Genomic DNA, 12,673 nt, shown 5'->3' with positions numbered 1-12,673 from the left:
CATGGCTATTGGGTGGAATGTAAAGGGAACATAAAGTATATTTCCTTCTTAAATCAATTCTTACAGCCACAGCTTGAAGTGGAGTATTTAGTTTCACTTGGTAGTGTGGCACATCTCGATGGATGTAGATGAGGGATCCACCATGATTTCCCACCTCTAAATCAAATTTAGTTTCTATAGTGAACATATTCCCTAGGACAAGGGGTATATTCACCTAGCATGGTCTCCAGCAAACATAACACTACAGGGGAGTGCTCATAGATCAAAAGCTTGACTTCCTCATACCTTTGCTCCGTCAAGTCCCTGACAATTCCATTGAACTAATGGAAGTGGAAGTTTTATTTATGTTTGGGACCAATATTATGGTTCCTTTTGACAAGATTGGGAGAGCTCTTTTTCCTACTAGGGGGAGGCATTTTAATGGAAGGCTTTGTTGGCCTCTTGGGTGGAGTTGCCTTCATAGAGCCAACATCTTTTCCTTCAGTGTCCTTGACACTGAAGGGTTTTTTAGTTTCTTTGCTCTCCATCTCTGTCGAGACGGAGAAAGCAGAGGTGTTCTCTAAAGAGACCACCTCGAGAGTGTTTGTATTGCTGGCAGTAGCCAGCTCTGCCTCTGATGAGGCAGAAGTTAGTACCAGCGAGGACTGGCACCAGGGGACCAGCATCTGCTGGTTTGTCCTCCAAAGAGGAATTGGCACCAACAGAAGCTGGCACCAGACCAGCAACCACTGGCCTTGCCTCCAAAGAGGCAGATGGTGGAGGATGTATCTCAACTGGCACTTCAATTTTTTCCAATTCCATACTAGGGCCTTTCTTGTTGGTTCTAGTGAACCTTGTCTTTACTTTCTCATCATCAATTGACTCTAATGATTCAGTTAGCTGTCTCTTTAATGATTCTTTATTTGATTCTACATTTGTGCTCCTAACTTGGGTTTTTTTATTTGTCTCTTTCTTTTGATTTCTTAATTTTGCTGCTACAGTAGCAAAACTTAGACGGGTCTTACAATCTTTGCTTTGGCCCTCTCTCGTGCTTCCTTAAATGTTGTTCTTTCTATTACTCTAATGGCTTGTATTTCCTTTTCTAGTAAATATATATCACACTGCTGAGACGATGATGCATGTCCCTCACCACAGTGAACAACATTTAGGTTCCCTGGTGCACATTCCATTGCTCATCCTAATCCACAGTTTGACACATACTGCAGGATTTTTCTTGCAATTTGGATCGGCATGATTGTAGGGTGTGTCCAAAATGCTGGCAATGGAAAACACCTTCTGGGTCTCGGGATGAACTGCTTTACCTTAAACCTATACAGGCTGCAAAGACACATTCCGGAAGTTTTAAGGTGTCAAAGTTAATATTAAGGTAGGCTGAGGTATTCTGTTATTATCAACCTTCTTCGTCATCCTGTCCACCTTTATTACACCCTGGTCTTGTAATTCTGTTAAAAGTCTCTCCTCAGAGAAAGCCATCAACTGAGGGCATAAATCAAGCCCTTGCTGGAGTTAAGGCTGGAGTGGGGAGTACACTCCACCGTAACTCCCGCAAGGTCCGACAATCCCATCACTTGATACTTTCCTCCGGGGAGATGCTTTCTACCAGGAGCATGTTTCCATTCTGCGGTGTTATTTTTGGCTGTCTTCCACAACATTTAACGATTTCCCTATGCACTTGAAAAATGTCTATATTGTCACCTTCTAGCTTTAAATTAAGGTATTTATTAAGGGAATTGGGTACAAAGACCCAGGAGCTATTTCATATTTATTATTTTTCTTCATGGCAAATGGTTCCAGTGTGACAATACTGGAACCAGCTGCTTTTTGTTTAGTTTTCCTCCCTGTATTATATTTACTCGCATTGCTTTGGGTCGTCAACTGCGTCCTTCTGTCATTTGGCCCAGGGATACTACACTGATCCTGGGACTCCGACCATGGGAAAATTGATGTTTGGGTTCCGAGGACAAGTCCTTTGATGAAAGGATAGGGTAGTCAACAGAATTAGGGGGGGGGTTGCATAAAACGTAAAATACATAGTTCATCCAGATATTTCCCATACCCACCATGGAGTCACACTTAGACGGGTCATCCCTTTTATTAGGGTCGTCCTAGGGGTAATTACTGATATATACACCCTATCCCCAGTGCTAAGGCGTCATGATGTCCGTCGAGATCAGACCCGGCATTGAGGATAGGGTTTGACATTAAACTTTCCCCTCGCTTGACCACGTCAGGTACTAGAGTTCTACGGGTGAGGTGGCATGCCGTCCATCCTCACCCTCCTTCATATCCCAAGATATAGACTAAATCATGTCCAAAACCAAGCCAATAGTTGTCATCATAGAATCCATACCTTATAGGGGGAGGAAGGCAGAAAGATGAAATGTTTTTAGTAGAAGAAAAAGGGCTGACTTATTTCGTTGGATCAAAAGCTGGGCACCAAGGCCCAGCGAGAAAGCAGTTCCCACCAGGCATCAGGGCCCAGCTGCTGAACCCTAAGCCCCCCATCCTCGGGCAAGGCTTCAGCATCTGGGGGGCCTTCCTCCTAAGAAGGGGGAACAGCGACAGCCCTCTCGGTCTTCTCCATCCACTTGCGCATACGTCCTGGCCGGTCCAAGAACCGTGCCTGGCACGTAGGGCGTCGTGGTGGATCATGAGGGGCGCATCCTCACGATCACTCCTCAATACCTCGCTCCTCCAGTGTGGTAACCCGAAGAAGTTGAAGGTACGGGAGAGGCAGACCTGACGCTCCCTCCTCGCTCGCTGGCAGAACCAGCAGGCTTGGAGGGCTGCAGGGCGATCGTCCAACCCGCGGTGGCGATCGAGCTGCAGGCCTGGTCGAACCGTCTCGCTGTGGAGAACGGTTGGACTGAGCACAGCGGCCCCGATCTCGAGTGTCAGAAGAGTTGGTGCTGGTTGCCGTACCCGATCGCTCTCTGTGAGAGCGACGGTCAGGCGACCTGCAGGCTCCACTGTCACAGTGAGACCGGTGCTTGTCCTCACGGCACGTCACGTCGCTGGTTCCCAGCCGTGGCTGGCACCGGCGAACGGGGGGACCTCTTCCCAACCTCAGCCCGTGGCCGGGTCGTGGACCGTCACGTCCCAGGGTAGCCAGCTGGTCGCCGCGAGAGCGAGAGCTGGTACTGGTGAGAGTCGCGTTCGTGAGCGGCTGTCACAGTCTTCCGCCCCGTGCCGTGAACCTGACGCTGAGCGGGCTCAGAGGTCTGGTTCCTGGCTGCACGGTCGCTGGTAGGCGACCGTACACTCGGTACCTCCCACGAACGAGAGGCCGAGACGGACCCTGATGCAGTGGCAGAACCACTGACCTAGGCGAGGAAAAGTACGGTGTTAGCCGGTACCCCTCTGGTCCCCGTAGTCTTCTTCCTTGCGGAAGAAGAGACGGGCCCCGCTACCGAAGGAGCAGGAGGACCAGCGGAAGGAACCCTCCGTCCCACCGAGGTGAGACGGGTCCCGAGAAGCTCCCGAGGGAGACTTCTTAGGAGGGAGGAGGCAACCTTCTTCTTCCTCGGCTGTGAAGCCTTAGAAGTCGAAGGGGAAGAGGCGGCAGCCGACGACGATGAAGAAGATGAAGACGACGACGACGACACCTTTCCTCCTCTTCTTCGTCAGCTTCCTCAGGACAGATGTAAGATCTGCTATCCAGGGCGGAGCCGGGGCTGCTGTAGCCGAAGCCACAGGGCCCGGACGCACCTGTACAGACAGACCAAAGTCTGGGGTAGTACCACCATGAACAGGGACGACGTCAGCAGGTATGGGCATATCAGGAACAGCAGGCACAGCCAGCACAGCATCGGGTAGGGACAGCAGCGCAGCAAACGGCAGGGACAGCCAGCGCAGCAACGGCAGGGACATCCAGTGCAGCAACTGCATGGACAGTCAGCCCAGAATCGGCAGGTACGGCAGGCAGCACCGGAAACACCGGAAGTGGAGCAGCAGCCAGCAACATCCTGGTACCGGCGGCAGGTCCAGGGGCGAGCTCTAGGGCAGCGGAAAGTGTGGTCGCGGCCAGCGCGGCAACCCACGAGCGGCGGCGGCACGCCCCCTCTCGGTACGGCGAACGGCACTTCACAGCGGCTGTAGGCAAGACTGTTACCACGTGAGGCGAGTACACCAGGTGAGGAAGGACGTCGTCACCTGGAGCGTGGTCACCACTGCATGGGTGACCGCAGTAGGCCCAGACATAGAACCGCGAGCCCTGGACACTAGCACGCCCTGCAAATGGAAGGACACCATACCTCACCAAGGTCCACCCTCGTGGCAATAGCACCTGCGGAAATAACAGTAGTAGTGATTAGTGGGGGGGGAAGTCCCCTCGCGCGGGGGGGTGAGCCCCACACCGAACGAGCGGAAGACCCCAAATACAATTTGTATATCGGGCACCGAGCGCCCCTCCCCCGCGCTTGACGGATCGGGCGAGGAGAAGAACCCAGATAACCTCCCCCCCCAAGAAGGGAAGGGCCATCTGTGGGAGCTGAGAGCAGGGGGGGGGGGGGGGGGGGGATTCTCGTTCCCCACCCCCACCCCGCACGGCACCCATGTACCCAACAATAATAATAAGAGCCCAAGAGCAATCGTGCCCTCGGCCCGAATGCAAGGGACCATAAGGATCAATTCCCTGACTGAGCGGAACTTGAACCAAATAAATATTGATGCAATCAATAATAAAAGGAATAAAATTAAAAAGAATCTTGCATTACGATTCACTTCACAATGAAATAAGGCTCGGATTCGAGCGGCCATTTGCGCCCTCGGTACCGAGCGCAAGGGTAAAAGGATCCATTCCCGATATGAACGGAAACCTTAATCCATAATGAATTGATGCAATGAAAAATATATATGAAAATGAAAAAGAATACTGCGCTTGCGATTTCACTTCATACAAAATAAAAAGGGGAAGGATCAATTCCCGGGAAATAGCGGAAACATTGAATCCAAGTAAATAATGCAATCTCAAAATATTGAAAATGAAAAAGAACTGCACTTGCGATTTCATTCATTCAATAAAAAGGGGAAAGGATCAATTTCCGGGTAAGAGCGGAAACTGATCCAAAATGAGTATTGCTACAATAAAAATAAAAAATAAATATATGAAAATGAAAAAAAATACTATACTTGCGATTCCACTTCCATACAGAATAAGTTTTCGTGCCGAGCGCATTCGCTCGGCAACGAGCATACAGGTTAAAAAAATATAAATGAAAAGGGCACTTACGATTTTCATCTACACATTTCCAACCAAAATATAAGCTCGGAGCGAGCGCTCTCCTCTGGCACCGAGCATCACAATACGAGGATCATTTCTGGGAAAATGAATTCCCGCACTTACGCCCTTCAGTCCGGCACTCGGGTAATCGGAGGGCGTGGAGAAACCCAAGATCCTTTAATTCACAATTGAATTCAATGGAAATAAATATGAAATGATTGTACTTACAATTCAAGTTTCACTAGATAAATAGAAAAAGAAAAACACAACCATGCGAAAGCAACGACGATGAAGCGGGCAGAGAGCGATGATACAAGTCTACACGCCAGCAGGCCGAAAGCAAAAGTGATTTGTTTACCTCCCAGTCGCGCGCGCGCGCCTGTCGGACAAGCAGTTAACTACCGAACCCCTTGTTCGAAAGCTTACGACCTATCCAGCTGCCGCTAGTACCTTCCTATTGTAAAAGGACCGAAGGTTTGTATGCCGTGTCGGAACAAACTAATGATCGAGCTTGAACACTACCGCTACCTGTACACTGTATAAACTTTATTATATCACCATACTCTAGACACCCAAAGGATTAAAGCTAGGCTTTTTCATTTTACAGTATTTACAATGCTATAATGTAATGTACGTACACTGTACAGTAAATTCTGTAACTAGTACTATACTGCATAAATATAATTTTACTTATTGCGCCGTTGTGGGATTACGGCGCCTTTGACTGGTCTAGAGTTTCGAAAGAAGGTGTGCGGTGGCCATAGGCTTTAAAATCGCTTAGCGCCGAAAATTGCTTGGCGTCGGCGGCCAGGAACGGAGCCCCTGCCGCTAACCGAGGGCCACCGCCTTATTTTGTCGTGAGTGTTTGTTTTTTCATTTCACATGTCTAGACTTTGATGTTTGTTTGCTACTTTCAAAGTGAATTACAAAAAAAATGTATTTATTTAAAAACGATTTATTTGTATTTGAGATAGTGTTTTTGTATCTCTTATATGGCACTGCTGACCTGAAGTGCCGACCTGACCTTTTTTTATACCGCGCTACAGTGTTGCCACATCATACAGGGTTGTAAATGTGCGAGTTGGTTTCCCGTAGGCTACCATGCAAAGAGGCCGCCCGCGTGCTTCGTGGGAGAAGAAAAAAGTTGCAGTGGCGAACAATGCTGCTTAGCCCAGCGCCTACCCATTGCAGTCACCGTGGGTCCCACATGCAACGCCTGGAGCTACGTTAGGAGACATTTGGCGTGACCACCCATGCAAAGACTTGTTTGAACATTTCAAAACAGTAGTGGCCTATTGGCGGTCCCCTGGGTGGTGCACAGTGCCTGGCCGACCTTACCGTACGTCCATGATTTTACGTATGTTTTACAGAACATTTACAGTTAACGGACGTAAGCTGTTGCCAACTACCAATTTCTGCTCATGCGTGGGCGTGTGCGCGTTGATACGTGAATGTGCGACTAGCATAAACATATGGAGATCGGTGGACAACTGAACTAGGCTACACTATTCCAGTTTCAGTTGTGGGCACGATAAAACTAAAAGCAAAGCGAGAATATATTTTTTAACCTGATATACTAGAAAGCAACACTTAACTTGGAACTTTGCTCTAAAAAGAGTGTGTGTGCATTGTACAGGAACTCAGGCGCCTCAAAAGGAAGATGTTCAATTTCATTTACAAAGTGACAGAATGTACCATTAACTGGGAATACCCAACCTCTTCAGAAAAATCAATGAAAGCACTTTTCACTTGGGCAATTAATGTACTGTTACTTCATACTTTCTGAACAATCAATAAGCAGAATAAAAACTTTCAAAGTTTGACTTTCACTGTTGTCTTTCAGAAATCTTATGAACATGTATGTTTGCATTGCATAGTAAACCATATCTTTATAATCTTGATCCTTTCAGTACTACCGAGCAAGCTTTTACTACCAAATCCCCTAATTTTCTATTTCTGTCATTCTTTATCCCCCTTCATTTGCAGAGTAATGTAGAACTGTTTACACCCAACCTGAAAGGTCTCCTACAAAAACTGTGAGATAGAATACATACCAAAAAGACACTTCAAAAAACTCACCGAAGACTAAGCAATTATTTTTAATGGCCAAAGCCACCAATAGTAAGTGTCTCGCCATCGGTTATTTCGCAGAGACTTTTCTATCAGCCTTAATTTGTTACACAATTGGTGGGGTCTCTTGCTAGTTCTCGTTGAAAAGCGTTCTTGATGAACTGCAATACTTCCTTGTCATAGAACTTCAAAGATATCTCAATATTCTCGTATCTCTGTAGTTCCTGGGCATCTTAAGGGATAGTCTGGTGGTGCCTTGTGCTAGAAAAATTTAATTTTCTGCTATTTCAATGCAACCTGATTCCCCTAATCCTCATTCCCCTGTGCTACTGCATATGCACAAACCCAAATGCAGGTATTTCAGGCAATAATATGAAAGTTTCTTTCCTTTAGCTTTATAGAGATTTCTATACTCCTGGACCTCCTTTTTAATTTCTGTCCTTGGCGCATGATTAACTTCAAATTGTAGCCAGTAACTTTTTGTTAAGTTTTCAGTTGCTGTTGCTTTTGAATGGTGGCTGGTGGTGTTGGGGTTTTTGTGTGATATGGTTGTGCTGCGGTAGGGGGGGGGGGGGGGGGGGGAGGGGGGGGGGGGGGGGGGGGGGGGGAAAGAGTTCTTTTCATCTTCCAGATCCTTGCAGTCTCTCCATGCAACCTTTGTACCAGTGCATGGTGTCCTTTGTAGCAGTTTGGGCATCTGGCTGTAGTTGCTTCTTTCCTTTTATGTCTATCAATGCAGAACTTTGTTGGGTGCTTCCTACTGCATACGCCCACATACGGGTTTGTCTGTGCATCCTGTTGGTGGTGGCCAAATCTCTGGCATTTGAAGCATCTTAGGGGTTCGGGCGTGAATTCTTCAGTGTGGTACTTGCCCTATGTCGGGATGTCTACGACAGGGGCCTTTTACCATGGAAGGTGACTAAGACCTTCTTTGTGGTTCCTTTGCTTTGTTTTAAGCATCTCTTGGGGGGTGGGGGGAGGGGGGGGGGGGGAATCGTTGATTGTTCATTTGTCTGTGAGGGGTTGTCTTCTGTAGTGTTTTCTTGGGGAGAGTAAATTTGCGATCTGTGTTCGAGTGTCGGAGGTGGAGGAGATGGTGCAGTTCTGGTCCTCTTCTGGTCATTGGTGTTATCGGGCTGATAGTTTGGTATGGATGTCGGGCCAAGTTTGTGATATGATGGTGGGAGATGATGGTTGGAGTAAAATATGGCTCAGGCCTTCACATTAATTCCCTTGTTATCAGCTTACTAGCAGAACAGTTTTTCCATCTTGTATGGTTGCATTGCAAAGGGATGCATCGATGCCTTCATCGGTGCTAACCTGTACAGGGGTTTGACTTACAAGTCGTGAGTTCCATACTAAGGGGTTCTCCTCATCCTTGGGGAAGAGAGGGGCTGAACCACTAGAAAAATAGAATTACAAATGACTTCTCCTTCATCCACCAAAAAGCTTTGGAGAAGAATTTGTTTTGCTCCAGTTCAGGATTCATTATCATGACTAGTGAACAAAAATTAATAATATAGTTTTTTAATATTATTCTAGTTTGTCAATCGTTTTTACTAGATATATAAACCATATGCTTATAGGCCTTTCATTAGGTATAAAAAGATTGATTAACTGATTCCTTACCATTCAGGGAGGATAAATGTTCAAATTGTGTTACGGTCTTGAAGAATCTGCTCTTCAGTCTCCTCTGCCATGGATTCATTCCCAGTGACCTAAAAAACCAGAAATTATTATTAGTGGTGGTTGATTTTTAACAGATGAACTAGGCCTAGAATACAACCTACATACAATCATTCTGCAAGTCTAATGGAGTGAACTGATAGACTCAGCCTATATATCCTTTCAGGATGACCCTACAACACCATTGAGGCTAACATTGCAGTAGCTTGTTCATATAGAACTCCAGTATCTTCCAGTATACACAGAGTTGTGGTAGTGTTGGTTTGTTTAGTTACGCAATGGATATGCAGAAAAAAAGAATCTAGAATTTATTCTTAAAAGTTTAATACTGATTGATTACTACTGATATAATTTTAAATTTAACTTTTGATTGAACTGTAAGTTCCTTGTAAAGTATGTTTTAATCCTTTTTATAGGTGTGAAACTTCTCCCCCTTCCTTTGTATGGATGGTTCTTGCCCTTCTATGGATTAAAACATGAAAAAATGACCCTTTGGCGAAGAAAGATGAACTTCTCAATTACATACCTTTTGAATGTCTTTAAAGTGACTGTGATTTGAAGCATTGCCTAGTGAGCAAGCATAGAAAAAGGAATCATATCATATATAATAAAGACAGTTTAATATGGATATTTTCCATTTGAAAAGGCTACATTAATAATTGTGGCAAGTACTAAAGTCCTTGGTGTTAAAGGGCAAGATGCTGAGTTAAAGTGTACAGATTTTTTCGTTTGAGTGAAGCTCTGGGCAAGTGGTATTGCTGTTAACCTAAATGATTTTTTTTGTTGACCGTTGACTGTATTTATTATTGCTGTTAACACGCTTGTCTATGTTGGATTCAAGTGCCTAATGTTATCAAGGACAAAATATACACAGATTTTGTAGATTAAGTAGTGGTAGAAAATTGAAGTGTGCTCAACGCGTGTCTGTGTGTGGAACTGGTAGATTTTCCTTGGAAAATGCCTTATTCTCCAAGAAAAGAAGTCTCATTGTACCTATTTCTTGAACAGATATTGTATTTATTCATTGCTCTGGGTTTGGTGACCTTGTATTATAAATGGACTAAAATCACATTGTTTGGTAGCTGTAGTAGTTAATTTATAGAATAAATTGGCATTGACGAAAATTTGTAAGAATAGCTTTACATATTTCCTCTTGAAACCATCAGCCTGTTGTATGTGACTAGTGCTTTTACTTGTTAATCTAGCCACCAAACAGTCACACCATACAGTAGCATTTACAAATTCAAAATGCTACTATTTCCCTAGTACAATAGACAGAATATGGAATTTTTATTCTAAAATTAATATTAATAATACTTACCTGTATAATTTATCTAGCCCGAAATCCCCAAAAACCGCACAAAATTTACCACATTGGCAACCCTGTACCTCCTATTCTGTCCGCCAGTGGCAACACTGTCGTTGACAGAAACGAAAACCTTCCCTCAAATCAGTTGTGATAGGCAGATCGTGGGGTAGGATGGGTGGTACTAGATAAATTATACAGGTAAGTATTATTAATATTAATTTTAGAATAAAAATTCCATATTAATAAACATTACCTTAATATAATTTATCTAGCCCGATTAACCACATTGAAAAGGAGGAGGGAATCTGAATACAATTTCCCTTCGGACAGAATAGGAGAAAACAAACAAAGAAATATATATCATAGGCAGTCAAACTCAACCCAAGGTCAAAGAGATACTAACTCAAAGTCTCCTACCATAATGCCACCAAACTGCGGTAGCACAGGACAAGGAGTAATTGCATAGTCAGTCCGTCTGTACTAAAGTCAGGTGACCGACCAGGTGACCAGTCAGACGAATTGCGGACAGCAAGGCTGCACCCTGAAGACTATCAAGCACTATTCTTTTCCTAAAGATGAGTGGTCTGGACTGTCTGGTCGATTCAAAGCTAAGCAAACCTTGGGGGTGTATCAACGCAACCCGAAGTCGCCAGCAACGAATCGGCTCATGAGCAAACTCCTAACTCGAGCTTTCTGGTGCCAAGAGAAAGGAGCGCGGAGCAAAAAAGGCGATTCAGTCCCGAAGGACGAATGCCTGACAGTCCAACCTGGTCTCATGTTACACGATCATCGGGGTGTATCAACGCAACCGACTTCGTCAACAAAAAACTCAGGGCTACTAAATGTCGCCTGATCTCACACGAGTGTCTACTCCGAGAAAACAGGTGAGACAAAAAAGTAGATGGTGAGCGAGTCACCCAGATGACAGCAGACGATCCATCGACTAATTCCCTGTCCAGGACAGTGGAAGAAGCAGGAGTCGTGTGGACAAGCGAACCAGTGGCTAGTCCTAGGTCAGCATCGACTCTGGGAGAAGCGTAGTCGCCAGTGCCGACAACCCAGTGGCTGGAACCATTTCACACTGACAATGGAAGCAGCATGAGTTGCCAAGCAGTAAGTCCTTGTCATCAACAACACCTAAATACCAAACTGCCTAATTCCCATTATAACTACGTCAAAAACTGCCATGGGTTATAAATACAAAAACAAAAAATATATACAACAAAACAAAATTTAATGAATAATATACAGGTAGCAACCAAACGTAAAACAGGAAGACTACCTAATTCTCCTGTCTGACTACCTGTCCTGCCATCACCAACGGGCCCAAAGAACGAAGGTCGCCTAGAAACTAGAGAAATATCCCTCAAGTAAAAAAGAGGCAAAAAACAGAATTAGAACGCCAAGTCGCCGCCTCAAGCACCTTGGCGACTGAGACGTTCTTCATAAAAGCTACTGATGTAGCAACTGCTCTAATACTGTGTGCTCTCGGCGTCTGGTCTTCCCCAGCAGCCGAACCACCAGTTTTAACGATCAGATCTGAGAAAAAAGGATACACCATTCTTTGAAATATGTCTCGACATTTCGGTGTGAAACAAACAGATGACGGGGACGACCCTGAATGTCCCTTCGTGCGGCGTAAATAACATGAGAGCGCCCTAACAGGGCAAAGAACTAATTCCTCATTTAAATTACCAACAAAGTCGACCAGCGACTTCAGTACGAAAGACCTGGGAATGGGATTATCAGACGATTCAGTCTTTGCGACAAATTCAGGAAGGTATGACAAAAATCATGTCTTGTCAGATCTGGCAACCAGAAAAGAGTGCGCTTGCAGTTCACCCACCCATCTTGGCTGTAGCCAGTGAGACAAGGAAGAGTGTCTTAGAAGAGAGGTCCCTAAATTTGGCAGAATTTAGAGGCTCAAACGGAGGGAACCTTAAGGCTTGAAGGACTTTGTTAACGTCCATGTCGGAGGCGAACACTGCGGCCTGGGTCGAGATAGGGAAAAAGATCGAAGTAACAAAATCTCTAATGACATAAGATGAAGAGATCTCCATGGGAGCCTTGCCTTAAAAACCATAGGAAAGCATAGACCTATAACCCTTAATGCACGAAGGTGACAGGCCCCTGTCATGATGTAAATGAACTAAAAACTCTGCTACTTTCGGTAAGGTAAGGAAGGTCTAGAAATTGAATGTCCTTGAGACTTACACCAACGTCTGTAAACCGACCATTTAGCCTGATAATTTACTCTGGTTGATTGCCGTCTAGCAAGAGCCAACTGTCGCGCCACTCTGGAGGAGAACCCTTCGTGCTTGGAGAACCTCCTGACAGTCTCCAGGCATGAAGATGAAGCATGTGGAGCCTCTGATGGAACCGATGAA

General features: G+C 45.4%; 1 long non-coding RNA gene across 1 annotated transcript in view; it reads right to left on the bottom strand.

Annotated features, from left to right (window-relative positions):
* Positions 1–8,432: 8,432 nt before the first annotated feature.
* The window catches only part of LOC135208275 (uncharacterized), a 28,726-nt gene continuing 24,485 nt past the window's right edge, over positions 8,433–12,673 (bottom strand). Inside the window, exons 2-3 of the long non-coding RNA XR_010313150.1 lie at positions 8,921–9,009; positions 8,433–8,693 (exon numbers count right to left, since the gene is read on the bottom strand). This is a non-coding gene — a long non-coding RNA (uncharacterized LOC135208275). The remainder of the gene's footprint in view (positions 8,694–8,920; positions 9,010–12,673) is intronic.

This window comes from Macrobrachium nipponense, chromosome 35 (genome assembly GCF_015104395.2).
Source record: "Macrobrachium nipponense isolate FS-2020 chromosome 35, ASM1510439v2, whole genome shotgun sequence".
Taxonomy (NCBI): Eukaryota; Metazoa; Arthropoda; class Malacostraca; order Decapoda; family Palaemonidae; genus Macrobrachium; species Macrobrachium nipponense.
Note: the sequence above shows the minus strand (reverse complement) of the source record. Positions and strands in the feature narration are given on the sequence as shown.